Here is a 13,985-nt window from a genome sequence, read left to right as displayed (position 1 = left end):
ATTCCATTCCATTTCATTCCATTCGGGTTGATTCCATTCCATTACATTCCATTACATTCCATTCTGGTTGATCCTATTCGATTCCATTCGCTTCAATTCCATTCCATTCCATTCCATTCGAGTTGCTTCCATTCCATTCCAGAACATTCCATTCCATTCCTTTCCATTCTTTCCATTCCATTCTATTCGGGTTCATTCCATTCCATTCCATTCCATTCCGTTCCATTCTGGTAGAATCCATTCCGTTCCATTCCAATCCATTCCATTCCATTCCGATTGATTCCATGCCATTCCTTTCCATTCCATTCCGTTCCATTCCATTCCATTCCGATTAATTCCATGCCATTCCATTGCATTCCATTCCATTCCACTCCATTCCTCTGTGGTTGATTCCATTCCATTCCATTCCATTCCATTCCATTCCATTCCATTCCATTCCTTTCCAATCCGTTTCATTCCATTCCATTCAATTTCAATCCATTCGGGTTGATTCCATTCCATTCCATTCCATTCCATTAGGGTTGATGCCATTCCATTCCATTCAACACCATTCTATTCCATTTGGGTTGATTCCATTCCATTCCATTCCATTCCATTCCATTCCATTACATTACATTCGGGTTAATTCCATTCCATTCCATTCCATTCGATTCCATTTCATTCCATTCCATTCGGGATGCTTCCATTCCATTCCATTCCATTCCTATCCATTCCTTTCCATTCCGGTTTATCCCTTTAAATTCCAATCCATTCCTTTCGTTTTGATTCCATTCCATTCCCTTCCATTCCATTCCATTCGGTTTGATTCCATTCCATTCCATTACATTGCTTTCCATTCCATTCCATTCGGGTTGATTCCATTACATTCCACTCCATTCCATTCTGGTCGATTCCATTCCATTCCATTCCCTTCATTTCCATTCCATTCCATTCCATTCTGGTTGCTTCCATTCCGATCCAGAACATTCCATTCCATTCCTTTCCATTACATTCCATTCCGTTCCATTCGGGTTCATTCCATTCAATTCCATTCCATTCCATTCCATTCCATTCTATTCCATTCCATTCCACTCGGGATGTTTCCATTCCATTTCATTCTATTACATTCCATTCCATTCCAATCCATTCCATTCTGGATGATTACATTCCATTCCATTCGTGTTGATACCATTCCATTCCACGCCACTCCATTCCATTCCTTTAGGGTTGTTGCCCTTCAATTCCATTCCATACCATTCCATTATATTTGGGTTGATTCCATTCCATTCCATTCCATTACATTCGGGTTAATTCCATTCCATTCCTTCCCATTCGATTCCATTCCATTCCATTCCATTCCATTCGGGATGCTTCCATTCCAGTCAAGAACATTCCATTACATAACATTCCATTCCATTCCATTCCGGTTGATTCCATTGCATTCCATTCCATTCCATTTCATTCCATTCGGGTTGATTCCATTCCATTCCATTCCATTACATTCCATTCTGGTTGATCCTATTCGATTCCATTCGCTTCAATTCCATTCCATTCCATTCCATTCGAGTTGCTTCCATTCCAATCCAGAACATTCCATTCCATTCCTTTCCATTCTTTCCATTCCATTCTATTCGGGTTCATTCCATTCCATTCCATTCCATTCCGTTCCATTCTGGTAGAATCCATTCCGTTCCATTCCAATCCATTCCATTTCATTCCGATTGATTCCATGCCATTCCTTTCCATTCCATTCCATTCCGTTCCATTCCATTCCATTGCGATTAATTCCATTCCATTCCATTCCATTGCATTCCATTCCATTCCACTCCATTCCTCTGTGGTTGATTGCATTCCATTCCATTCCATTCCATTCCATTCCATTCCTTTCCAATCCGTTTCATTCCATTCCATTCAATTTCAATCCATTCGGGTTGATTCCATTCCATTCCATTCCTTTCCATTATATTCCATTGCATTCCATTCCATTCGGGTTCATTCCATTCCATTCCATTCCATTCCATTCCATTCCATTCCATTCCCTTCGTGTTGAATCCATTCCATTCCCTTCCATTCCATCCCATTCCATTCTATTCCATTCCATTCCGATACATTCCATTCCATTCCCTTCCATTCGTGTTGATTCCATTCCATGCCATGCCATTCCATTCCATTCCGGTTGATTCCATTCCATTCCATTCCATTCCATTCCATTCCATTCCATTCCATTCCATTCCATTCCATTTCATTTCCTTCGTGTTGATTCCATTCCATTCCATTCCATTCCGTTCCCTTCCATTCCATTCCATTAGAGTTGATTCCATTCCATTCCATTCAATTCCATTCCATTCCATTTCATTCCATTCTCGATGATTCCATTCCATTCCATTCCATTCCATTCGGGTTGATTCCATTCCATTTCATTCCATTAGATTCCATTCCTTTCCATTCCATTCGTGTTAATTCCATGCCATTCCACTCCATTCCATTGCCTTCCATTCCATTCCATTCCATTCGGGTTGCTTCTATTCCATTCCAGAACATTCCATTCCATTCCATTCCGATTGATTCCATTCCATTCCGTTGCATTCCATTCCATTCCACTCCATTCCATTGTGGTTGATTCCTTTCCATTCCATTCCATTCCATTCCTTTCCATTCCGTTTCATTCCATTCCATTCAATTTCATTCCATTCGGGTTGAATCCATTCCATTCCATTCCTTTCCATTATATTCCATTCCATTCCATTCCATTCGGGTTCATTCCATTCCATTCCATTCCATTCCATTCCATTCCATTCCCTTCGGGTTGAATAAATTCCATTCCCTTCCATTCCATTCCATTCCATTCGGGTTGATTCCATTCCATTCCATTCCATTCCATTCCATTCCGGTTTATTCCATTCCATTTCTTTCCATTCCATTCCATTCCATTCTGGTTTATTCCATTCCATTCCATTCCATTCCATTCCATTCCATTCCATTCCATTCCATTCCATTCCATTCCATTCTATTCCATTCTATCCCATTCCATTCCATTCCATTCGGGATGATTCCATTCCATTCCATTCCATACCTTTCCATTGCTGTTGATTCCATTCCATTCCATTCCATTCCATTCCACTCCATTCCATTCCATTCCGTTTGTGTTGATTCCATTCCGTTCCAATCCATACCATTCCATTCCATTCCATTCCGGTTAATTCCATTCCATTCCATTTCATTCAATTCCATTCTGGTTGATTCCATTCCATTTCTTCCTATTCCATTCCATTCCATTCTATTCCATTCCATTCCATTCTATTCGCGTTGATTCCATTCCATCCCATTCCATTCCATTCCATCCCATTCCATTCCATTCCATTCGGGTTGATTCCATTGCATTCCATTCCATTCCATACCATTTGCGTGGATTCCATTCCATTCCATTCAATTCCATTGCATTCCATTCTATTCGGGTTGATTCCTTTCCATTCCATTCCATTGCATTCCATTCCATACCATTCCATTCCATTCCACTCAGGTTGATTCCATTCCATTTCTTTCCATTCCATTCCATTCCATTCCATTCCATTCCATTCGGGTTTATTCCATTCCATTCCATTCCATTCCATTCCATTCCATTCCGTTCCATTCCATTCCATTCTATGCCATTCCAATCCATTCCATTCCGTTTGATTCCATTCCATTCCATTCCATACCATTCCATTCCTGTTGATTCCTTTCAATTCCACTCCATTCCATTCCATTCCGTTTGGGTTGATTCCATTCCGTTCCAATCCATACCATTCCATTCCATTCGGGTTGATTCCATTCCATTCCATTCCATTCCATTTCATTGCATTCTGTTTGATTCCATTCCATTCCATTCCATTCCATTCCATTCTGGTTGATTCCATTCCATTCCATTCCATTCCATTCCATTCCATTTCATTACATTCCATTCGGGTTGATTCCATTCCATTCCATTCTATTCCATTCCATTCCATTCAATTCGCTTTGATTCCATTCCATTCGATTCCATTCCATTCGGATTGACTCCATTCCATTCCATTTCATTCCATTCTATTCCATTCCATTGCATTCCATTTCATTCCATTCGGGTAGATTTCGTTCTATTCCATTCCTATCCATACCATTCCATACCGGTTCATTCCATTCCATTCCATTCCATTCCATTCCATTCCATCCCATTCCATTTGGGTTGATTCCATTCCATTCCATTCCATTCCATTTCATTCCAATCCATTCGGTTTCATTCCATTCCATTCCATTCCATTCCATGCCATTCGGTTGTTTCCATTCCAATCCAGAACATTCCATTCCGTTCCATTCAATTCCGGTTCATTCCATTCCATTCCATTCCATTCCATTCTATTCCATTCTGTTTAATTCCATTCCATTCCATTCCATTCCATTCGAGTTGATTCCATTCCATTCCATTCTATTCCATTCCATTCCATTCTATTCCATTCCATTCCATTCTATTCGCGTTGATTCCATTCCATCCCTTTCCATTCCATTCCATCCCATTCCATTCCATTCCATTCCATTCCATTCGGGTTGATTCCATTGCATTCCATTCCATTCCATTCTATTCCATTCCATTCGGGTTCATTCCATTCCATTCCGTTCCATTCGATTCCATTCCATTCCATTCCATTCGGGATGCTTCCATTCCAGTCAAGAACATTCCATTCCATTCCATTCCATTCCATTCCATTCCATTCCGGTTGATTCCATTGCATTCCATTCCATTCCATTTCATTCCATTCGGGTTGATTCCATTCCATTACATTCCATTACATTCCATTCTGGTTGATCCTATTCGATTCCATTCGCTTCAATTCCATTCCATTCCATTCCATTCGAGTTGCTTCCATTCCATTCCAGAACATTCCATTCCATTCCTTTCCATTCTTTCCATTCCATTCTATTCGGGTTCATTCCATTCCATTCCATTCCATTCCGTTCCATTCTGGTAGAATCCATTCCGTTCCATTCCAATCCATTCCATTCCATTCCGATTGATTCCATGCCATTCCTTTCCATTCCATTCCGTTCCATTCCATTCCATTCCGATTAATTCCATGCCATTCCATTGCATTCCATTCCATTCCACTCCATTCCTCTGTGGTTGATTCCATTCCATTCCATTCCATTCCATTCCATTCCATTCCATTCCTTTCCAATCCGTTTCATTCCATTCCATTCAATTTCAATCCATTCGGGTTGATTCCATTCCATTCCATTCCATTCCATTAGGGTTGATGCCATTCCATTCCATTCAACACCATTCTATTCCATTTGGGTTGATTCCATTCCATTCCATTCCATTCCATTCCATTCCATTCGGGTTAATTCCATTCCATTCCATTCCATTCGATTCCATTTCATTCCATTCCATTCGGGATGCTTCCATTCCAGTCAAGAACATTCCATTCCATTCCATTCCATTCCTATCCATTCCTTTCCATTCCGGTTTATCCCTTTACATTCCATTCCATTCCTTTCGTTTTGATTCCATTCCATTCCATTCCATTCCATTCCATTCCATTCCATTCGGTTTGATTCCATTCCATTCCATTACATTGCTTTCCATTCCATTCCATTTCATTCCATTCGGGTTGATTCCATTCCATTCCACTCCATTCCATTCTGGTCGATTCCATTCCATTCCATTCCCTTCATTTCCATTCCATTCCATTCCATTCTGGTTGCTTCCATTCCGATCCAGAACATTCCATTCCATTCCTTTCCATTACATTCCATTCCGTTCCATTCGGGTTCATTCCATTCAATTCCATTCCATTCCATTCCATTCCATTCCATTCCATTCCACTCGGGATGTTTCCATTCCATTTCATTCTATTCCATTCCATTCCATTCCAATCCATTCCATTCTGGATGATTACATTCCATTCCATTCGTGTTGATACCATTCCATTCCACGCCATTCCATTCCATTCCTTTACGGTTGTTGCCGTTCAATTACATTCCATACCATTCCTTTATATTTGGGTTGATTCCATTCCATTCCATTCCATTCCATTACATTCGGGTTAATTCCATTCCATTCCTTCCCATTCGATTCCATTCCATTCCATTCCATTCGGGATGCTTCCATTCCAGTCAAGAACATTCCATTACATAACATTCCATTCCATTCCATTCCGGTTGATTCCATTGCATTCCATTCCATTCCATTTCATTCCATTCGGGTTGATTCCATTCCATTCCATTCCATTACATTCCATTCTGGTTGATCCTATTCGATTCCATTCGCTTCAATTCCATTCCATTCCATTCCATTCGAGTTGCTTCCATTCCAATCCAGAACATTCCATTCCATTCCTTTCCATTCTTTCCATTCCATTCTATTCGGGTTCATTCCATTCCATTCCATTCCATTCCGTTCCATTCTGGTAGAATCCATTCCGTTCCATTCCAATCCATTCCATTTCATTCCGATTGATTCCATGCCATTCCTTTCCATTCCATTCCATTCCGTTCCATTCCATTCCATTCCGATTAATTCCATTCCATTCCATTGCATTCCATTCCATTCCACTCCATTCCTCTGTGGTTGATTGCATTCCATTCCATTCCATTCCATTCCATTCCATTCCTTTCCAATCCGTTTCATTCCATTCCATTCAATTTCAATCCATTCGGGTTGATTCCATTCCATTCCATTCCTTTCCATTATATTCCATTGCATTCCATTCCATTCGGGTTCATTCCATTCCATTCCATTCCATTCCATTCCATTCCATTCCATTCCCTTCTTGTTGAATCCATTCCATTCCCTTCCATTCCATCCCATTCCATTCTATTCCATTCCATTCCGATACATTCCATTCCATTCCCTTCCATTCGTGTTGATTCCATTCCATGCCATGCCATTCCATTCCATTCCAGTTGATTCCATTCCATTCCATTCCATTCCATTCCATTCCATTCCATTCCATTCCATTCCATTTCATTTCCTTCGTGTTGATTCCATTCCATTCCATTCCATTCCGTTCCCTTCCATTCCATTCCATTAGAGTTGATTCCATTCCATTCCATTCAATTCCATTCCATTCCATTTCATTCCATTCTCGATGATTCCATTCCATTCCATTCCATTCCATTCGGGTTGATACCATTCCATTTCATTCCATTAGATTCCATTCCTTTCCATTCCATTCGTGTTAATTCCATGTCATTCCACTCCATTCCATTGCCTTCCATTCCATTCCATTCCATTCGGGTTGCTTCTATTCCATTCCAGAACATTCCATTCCATTCCATTCCGATTGATTCCATTCCATTCCATTGCATTCCATTCCATTCCACTCCATTCCATTGTGGTTGATTCCTTTCCATTCCATTCCATTCCATTCCTTTCCATTCCGTTTCATTCCATTCCATTCAATTTCATTCCATTCGGGTTGAATCCATTCCATTCCATTCCTTTCCATTATATTCCATTCCATTCCATTCCATTCCATTCGGGTTCATTCCATTCCATTCCAATCCATTCCATTCCATTCCATTCCTTTCGGGTTGAATAAATTCCATTCCCTTCCATTCCATTCCATTTCATTCAATTCCATTCTGGTTGATTCCATTCCATTTCTTCCTATTCCATTCCATTCCATTCTATTCCATTCCATTCCATTCTATTCGCGTTGATTCCATTCCATCCCATTCCATTCCATTCCATCCCATTCCATTCCATTCCATTCGGGTTGATTCCATTGGATTCCATTCCATGCCATACCATTTGCGTGGATTCCATTCCATTCCATTCAATTCCATTGCATTCCATTCCATTCGGGTTGATTCCTTTCCATTCCATTCCATTGCATTCCATTCCATACCATTCCATTCCATTCCACTCAGGTTGATTCCATTCCATTTCTCTCCATTCCATTCCATTCCATTCCATTCCATTCCATTCGGGTTTATTCCATTCCATTCCATTCCATTCCATTCCATTCCATTCCGTTCCATTCCATTCCATTCTATGCCATTCCAATCCATTCCATTCCGTTTGATTCCATTCCATTCCATTCCATACCATTCCATTCCTGTTGATTCCTTTCAATTCCACTCCATTCCATTCCATTCCGTTTGGGTTGATTCCATTCCGTTCCAATCCATACCATTCCATTCCATTCGGGTTGATTCCATTCCATTCCATTCCATTCCATTTCATTGCATTCTGTTTGATTCCATTCCATTCCATTCCATTCCATTCCATTCTGGTTGATTCCATTCCATTCCATTCCATTCCATTCCATTCCATTTCATTACATTCCATTCGGGTTGATTCCATTCCATTCCATTCTATTCCATTCCATTCCATTCCATTCGCTTTGATTCCATTCCATTCGATTCCATTCCATTCGGATTGACTCCATTCCATTCCATTTCATTCCATTCTATTCCATTCCATTGCATTGCATTTCATTCCATTCGGGTAGATTCCGTTCTATTCCATTCCTATCCATACCATTCCATACCGGTTCATTCCATTCCATTCCATTCCATTCCATTCCATCCCATTCCATTTGGGTTGATTCCATTCCATTCCATTCCATTCCATTTCATTCCAATCCATTCGGTTTCATTCCATTCCATTCCATTCCATGCCATTCGGTTGCTTCCATTCAAATCCAGAACATTCCATTCCGTTCCATTCAATTCCGGTTCATTCCATTCCATTCCATTCCATTCCATTCTATTCCATTCTGTTTAATTCCATTCCATTCCATTCGAGTTGATTCCATTCCATTCCATTCTATTCCATTCCATTCCATTCTATTCCATTCCATTCCATTCTATTCGCGTTGATTCCATTCCATCCCTTTCCATTCCATTCCATCCCATTCCATTCCATTCCATTCCATTCCATTCGGGTTGATTCCATTGCATTCCATTCCATTCCATTCTATTCCATTCCATTCGGGTTCATTCCATTCCATTCCGTTCCATTCGATTCCATTCCATTCCATTCGATTCCATTCGGGATGCTTCCATTCCAGTCAAGAACATTCCATTCCATTCCATTCCATTCCATTCCATTCCGGTTGATTCCATTGCATTCCATTCCATTCCATTTCATTCCATTCGGGTTGATTCCATTCCATTACATTCCATTACATTCCATTCTGGTTGATCCTATTCGATTCCATTCGCTTCAATTCCATTCCATTCCATTCCATTCGAGTTGCTTCCATTCCATTCCAGAACATTCCATTCCATTCCTTTCCATTCTTTCCATTCCATTCTATTCGGGTTCATTCCATTCCATTCCATTCCATTCCGTTCCATTCTGGTAGAATCCATTCCGTTCCATTCCAATCCATTCCATTCCATTCCGACTGATTCCATGCCATTCCTTTCCATTCCATTCCATTCCACTGAATTCCTCTGTGGTTGATTCCATTCCATTCCATTCCATTCCATTCCTTTCCAATCCGTTTCATTCCATTCCATTCAATTTCAATCCATTCGGGTTGATTCCATTCCATTCCATTCCATTCCATTAGGGTTGATGCCATTCCATTCCATTCAACACCATTCTATTCCATTTGGGTTGATTCCATTCCATTCCATTCCATTCCATTACATTACATTCGGGTTAATTCCATTCCATTCCATTCCATTCGATTCCATTTCATTCCATTCCATTCGGGATGCTTCCATTCCAGTCAAGAACATTCCATTCCATTCCATTCCATTCCTATCCATTCCTTTCCATTCCGGTTTATCCCCTTTACATTCCATTCCATTCCTTTCGTTTTGATTCCATTCCATTCCATTCCATTCCATTCCATTCCATTCGGTTTGATTCCATTCCATTCCATTACATTGCTTTCCATTCCATTCCATTTCATTCCATTCGGGTTGATTCCATTCCATTCCACTCCATTCCATTCTGGTCGATTCCATTCCATTCCATTCCCTTCATTTCCATTCCATTCCATTCCATTCTGGTTGCTTCCATTCCGATCCAGAACATTCCATTCCATTCCTTTCCATTACATTCCATTCCGTTCCATTCGGGTTCATTCCATTCCATTCAATTCCATTCCATTCCATTCCATTCCATTCCATTCCATTCCACTCGGGATGTTTCCATTCCATTTCATTCTATTCCATTCCATTCCATTCCAATCCATTCCATTCTGGATGATTACATTCCATTCCATTCGTGTTGATACCATTCCATTCCACGCCATTCCATTCCATTCCTTTAGGGTTGTTGCCGTTCAATTCCATTCCATACCATTCCATTATATTTGGGTTGATTCCATTCCATTCCATTCCATTACATTCGGGTTAATTCCATTCCATTCCTTCCCATTCGATTCCATTCCATTCCATTCCATTCGGGATGCTTCCATTCCAGTCAAGAACATTCCATTACATAACATTCCATTCCATTCCATTCCGGTTGATTCCATTGCATTCCATTCCATTCCATTTCATTCCATTCGGGTTGATTCCATTCCATTACATTCCATTACATTCCATTCTGGTTGATCCTATTCGATTCCATTCGCTTCAATTCCATTCCATTCCATTCCATTCGAGTTGCTTCCATTCCATTCCAGAACATTCCATTCCATTCCTTTCCATTCTTTCCATTCCATTCTATTCGGGTTCATTCCATTCCATTCCATTCCATTCCGTTCCATTCTGGTAGAATCCATTCCGTTCCATTCCAATCCATTCCATTCCATTCCGATTGATTCCATGCCATTCCTTTCCATTCCATTCCGTTCCATTCCATTCCATTCCGATTAATTCCATGCCATTCCATTGCATTCCATTCCATTCCACTCCATTACTCTGTGGTTGATTCCATTCCATTCCATTCCATTCCATTCCATTCCATTCCATTCCATTCCTTTCCAATCCGTTTCATTCCATTCCATTCAATTTCAATCCATTCGGGTTGATTCCATTCCATTCCATTCCATTCCATTAGGGTTGATGCCATTCCATTCCATTCAACACCATTCTATTCCATTTGGGTTGATTCCATTCCATTCCATTCCATTCCATTCCATTCCATTACATTACATTCGGGTTAATTCCATTCCATTCCATTCCATTCGATTCCATTTCATTCCATTCCATTCGGGATGCTTCCATTCCATTCCATTCCATTCCTATCCATTCCTTTCCATTCCGGTTTATCCCTTTAAATTCCAATCCATTCCTTTCGTTTTGATTCCATTCCATTCCCTTCCATTCCATTCCATTCGGTTTGATTCCATTCCATTCCATTACATTGCTTTCCATTCCATTCCATTCGGGTTGATTCCATTACATTCCACTCCATTCCATTCTGGTCGATTCCATTCCATTCCATTCCCTTCATTTCCATTCCATTCCATTCCATTCTGGTTGCTTCCATTCCGATCCAGAACATTCCATTCCATTCCTTTCCATTACATTCCATTCCGTTCCATTCGGGTTCATTCCATTCAATTCCATTCCATTCCATTCCATTCCATTCTATTCCATTCCATTCCACTCGGGATGTTTCCATTCCATTTCATTCTATTACATTCCATTCCATTCCAATCCATTCCATTCTGGATGATTACATTCCATTCCATTCGTGTTGATACCATTCCATTCCACGCCACTCCATTCCATTCCTTTAGGGTTGTTGCCCTTCAATTCCATTCCATACCATTCCATTATATTTGGGTTGATTCCATTCCATTCCATTCCATTACATTCGGGTTAATTCCATTCCATTCCTTCCCATTCGATTCCATTCCATTCCATTCCATTCCATTCGGGATGCTTCCATTCCAGTCAAGAACATTCCATTACATAACATTCCATTCCATTCCATTCCGGTTGATTCCATTGCATTCCATTCCATTCCATTTCATTCCATTCGGGTTGATTCCATTCCATTCCATTCCATTACATTCCATTCTGGTTGATCCTATTCGATTCCATTCGCTTCAATTCCATTCCATTCCATTCCATTCGAGTTGCTTCCATTCCAATCCAGAACATTCCATTCCATTCCTTTCCATTCTTTCCATTCCATTCTATTCGGGTTCATTCCATTCCATTCCATTCCATTCCGTTCCATTCTGGTAGAATCCATTCCGTTCCATTCCAATCCATTCCATTTCATTCCGATTGATTCCATGCCATTCCTTTCCATTCCATTCCATTCCGTTCCATTCCATTCCATTGCGATTAATTCCATTCCATTCCATTCCATTGCATTCCATTCCATTCCACTCCATTCCTCTGTGGTTGATTGCATTCCATTCCATTCCATTCCATTCCATTCCATTCCTTTCCAATCCGTTTCATTCCATTCCATTCAATTTCAATCCATTCGGGTTGATTCCATTCCATTCCATTCCTTTCCATTATATTCCATTGCATTCCATTCCATTCGGGTTCATTCCATTCCATTCCATTCCATTCCATTCCATTCCATTCCATTCCCTTCGTGTTGAATCCATTCCATTCCCTTCCATTCCATCCCATTCCATTCTATTCCATTCCATTCCGATACATTCCATTCCATTCCCTTCCATTCGTGTTGATTCCATTCCATGCCATGCCATTCCATTCCATTCCGGTTGATTCCATTCCATTCCATTCCATTCCATTCCATTCCATTCCATTCCATTTCATTTCCTTCGTGTTGATTCCATTCCATTCCATTCCATTCCGTTCCCTTCCATTCCATTCCATTAGAGTTGATTCCATTCCATTCCATTCAATTCCATTCCATTCCATTTCATTCCATTCTCGATGATTCCATTCCATTCCATTCCATTCCATTCGGGTTGATTCCATTCCATTTCATTCCATTAGATTCCATTCCTTTCCATTCCATTCGTGTTAATTCCATGCCATTCCACTCCATTCCATTGCCTTCCATTCCATTCCATTCCATTCGGGTTGCTTCTATTCCATTCCAGAACATTCCATTCCATTCCATTCCGATTGATTCCATTCCATTCCGTTGCATTCCATTCCATTCCACTCCATTCCATTGTGGTTGATTCCTTTCCATTCCATTCCATTCCATTCCTTTCCATTCCGTTTCATTCCATTCCATTCAATTTCATTCCATTCGGGTTGAATCCATTCCATTCCATTCCTTTCCATTATATTCCATTCCATTCCATTCCATTCGGGTTCATTCCATTCCATTCCATTCCATTCCATTCCATTCCATTCCCTTCGGGTTGAATAAATTCCTTTCCCTTCCATTCCATTCCATTCCATTCGGGTTGATTCCATTCCATTCCATTCCATTCCATTCCATTCCGGTTTATTCCATTCCATTTCTTTCCATTCCATTCCATTCCATTCTGGTTTATTCCATTCCATTCCATTCCATTCCATTCCATTCCATTCCATTCCATTCCATTCCATTCCATTCTATTCCATTCTATCCCATTCCATTCCATTCCATTCGGGATGATTCCATTCCATTCCATTCCATACCTTTCCATTGCTGTTGATTCCATTCCATTCCATTCCATTCCATTCCACTCCATTCCATTCCATTCCGTTTGTGTTGATTCCATTCCGTTCCAATCCATACCATTCCATTCCATTCCATTCCGGTTAATTCCATTCCATTCCATTTCATTCAATTCCATTCTGGTTGATTCCATTCCATTTCTTCCTATTCCATTCCATTCCATTCTATTCCATTCCATTCCATTCTATTCGCGTTGATTCCATTCCATCCCATTCCATTCCATTCCATCCCATTCCATTCCATTCCATTCGGGTTGATTCCATTGCATTCCATTCCATTCCATACCATTTGCGTGGATTCCATTCCATTCCATTCAATTCCATTGCATTCCATTCCATTCGGGTTGATTCCTTTCCATTCCATTCCATTGCATTCCATTCCATACCATTCCATTCCATTCCACTCAGGTTGATTCCATTCCATTTCTTTCCATTCCATTCCATTCCATTCCATTCCATTCCATTCGGGT

Source organism: Pan paniscus, chromosome 18 (assembly GCF_029289425.2).
Source record: "Pan paniscus chromosome 18, NHGRI_mPanPan1-v2.0_pri, whole genome shotgun sequence".
Classification (NCBI taxonomy): Eukaryota; Metazoa; Chordata; class Mammalia; order Primates; family Hominidae; genus Pan; species Pan paniscus.
The sequence above is the reverse complement of the archived record's forward strand: the minus strand, read 5'-3'. Positions refer to the sequence as shown.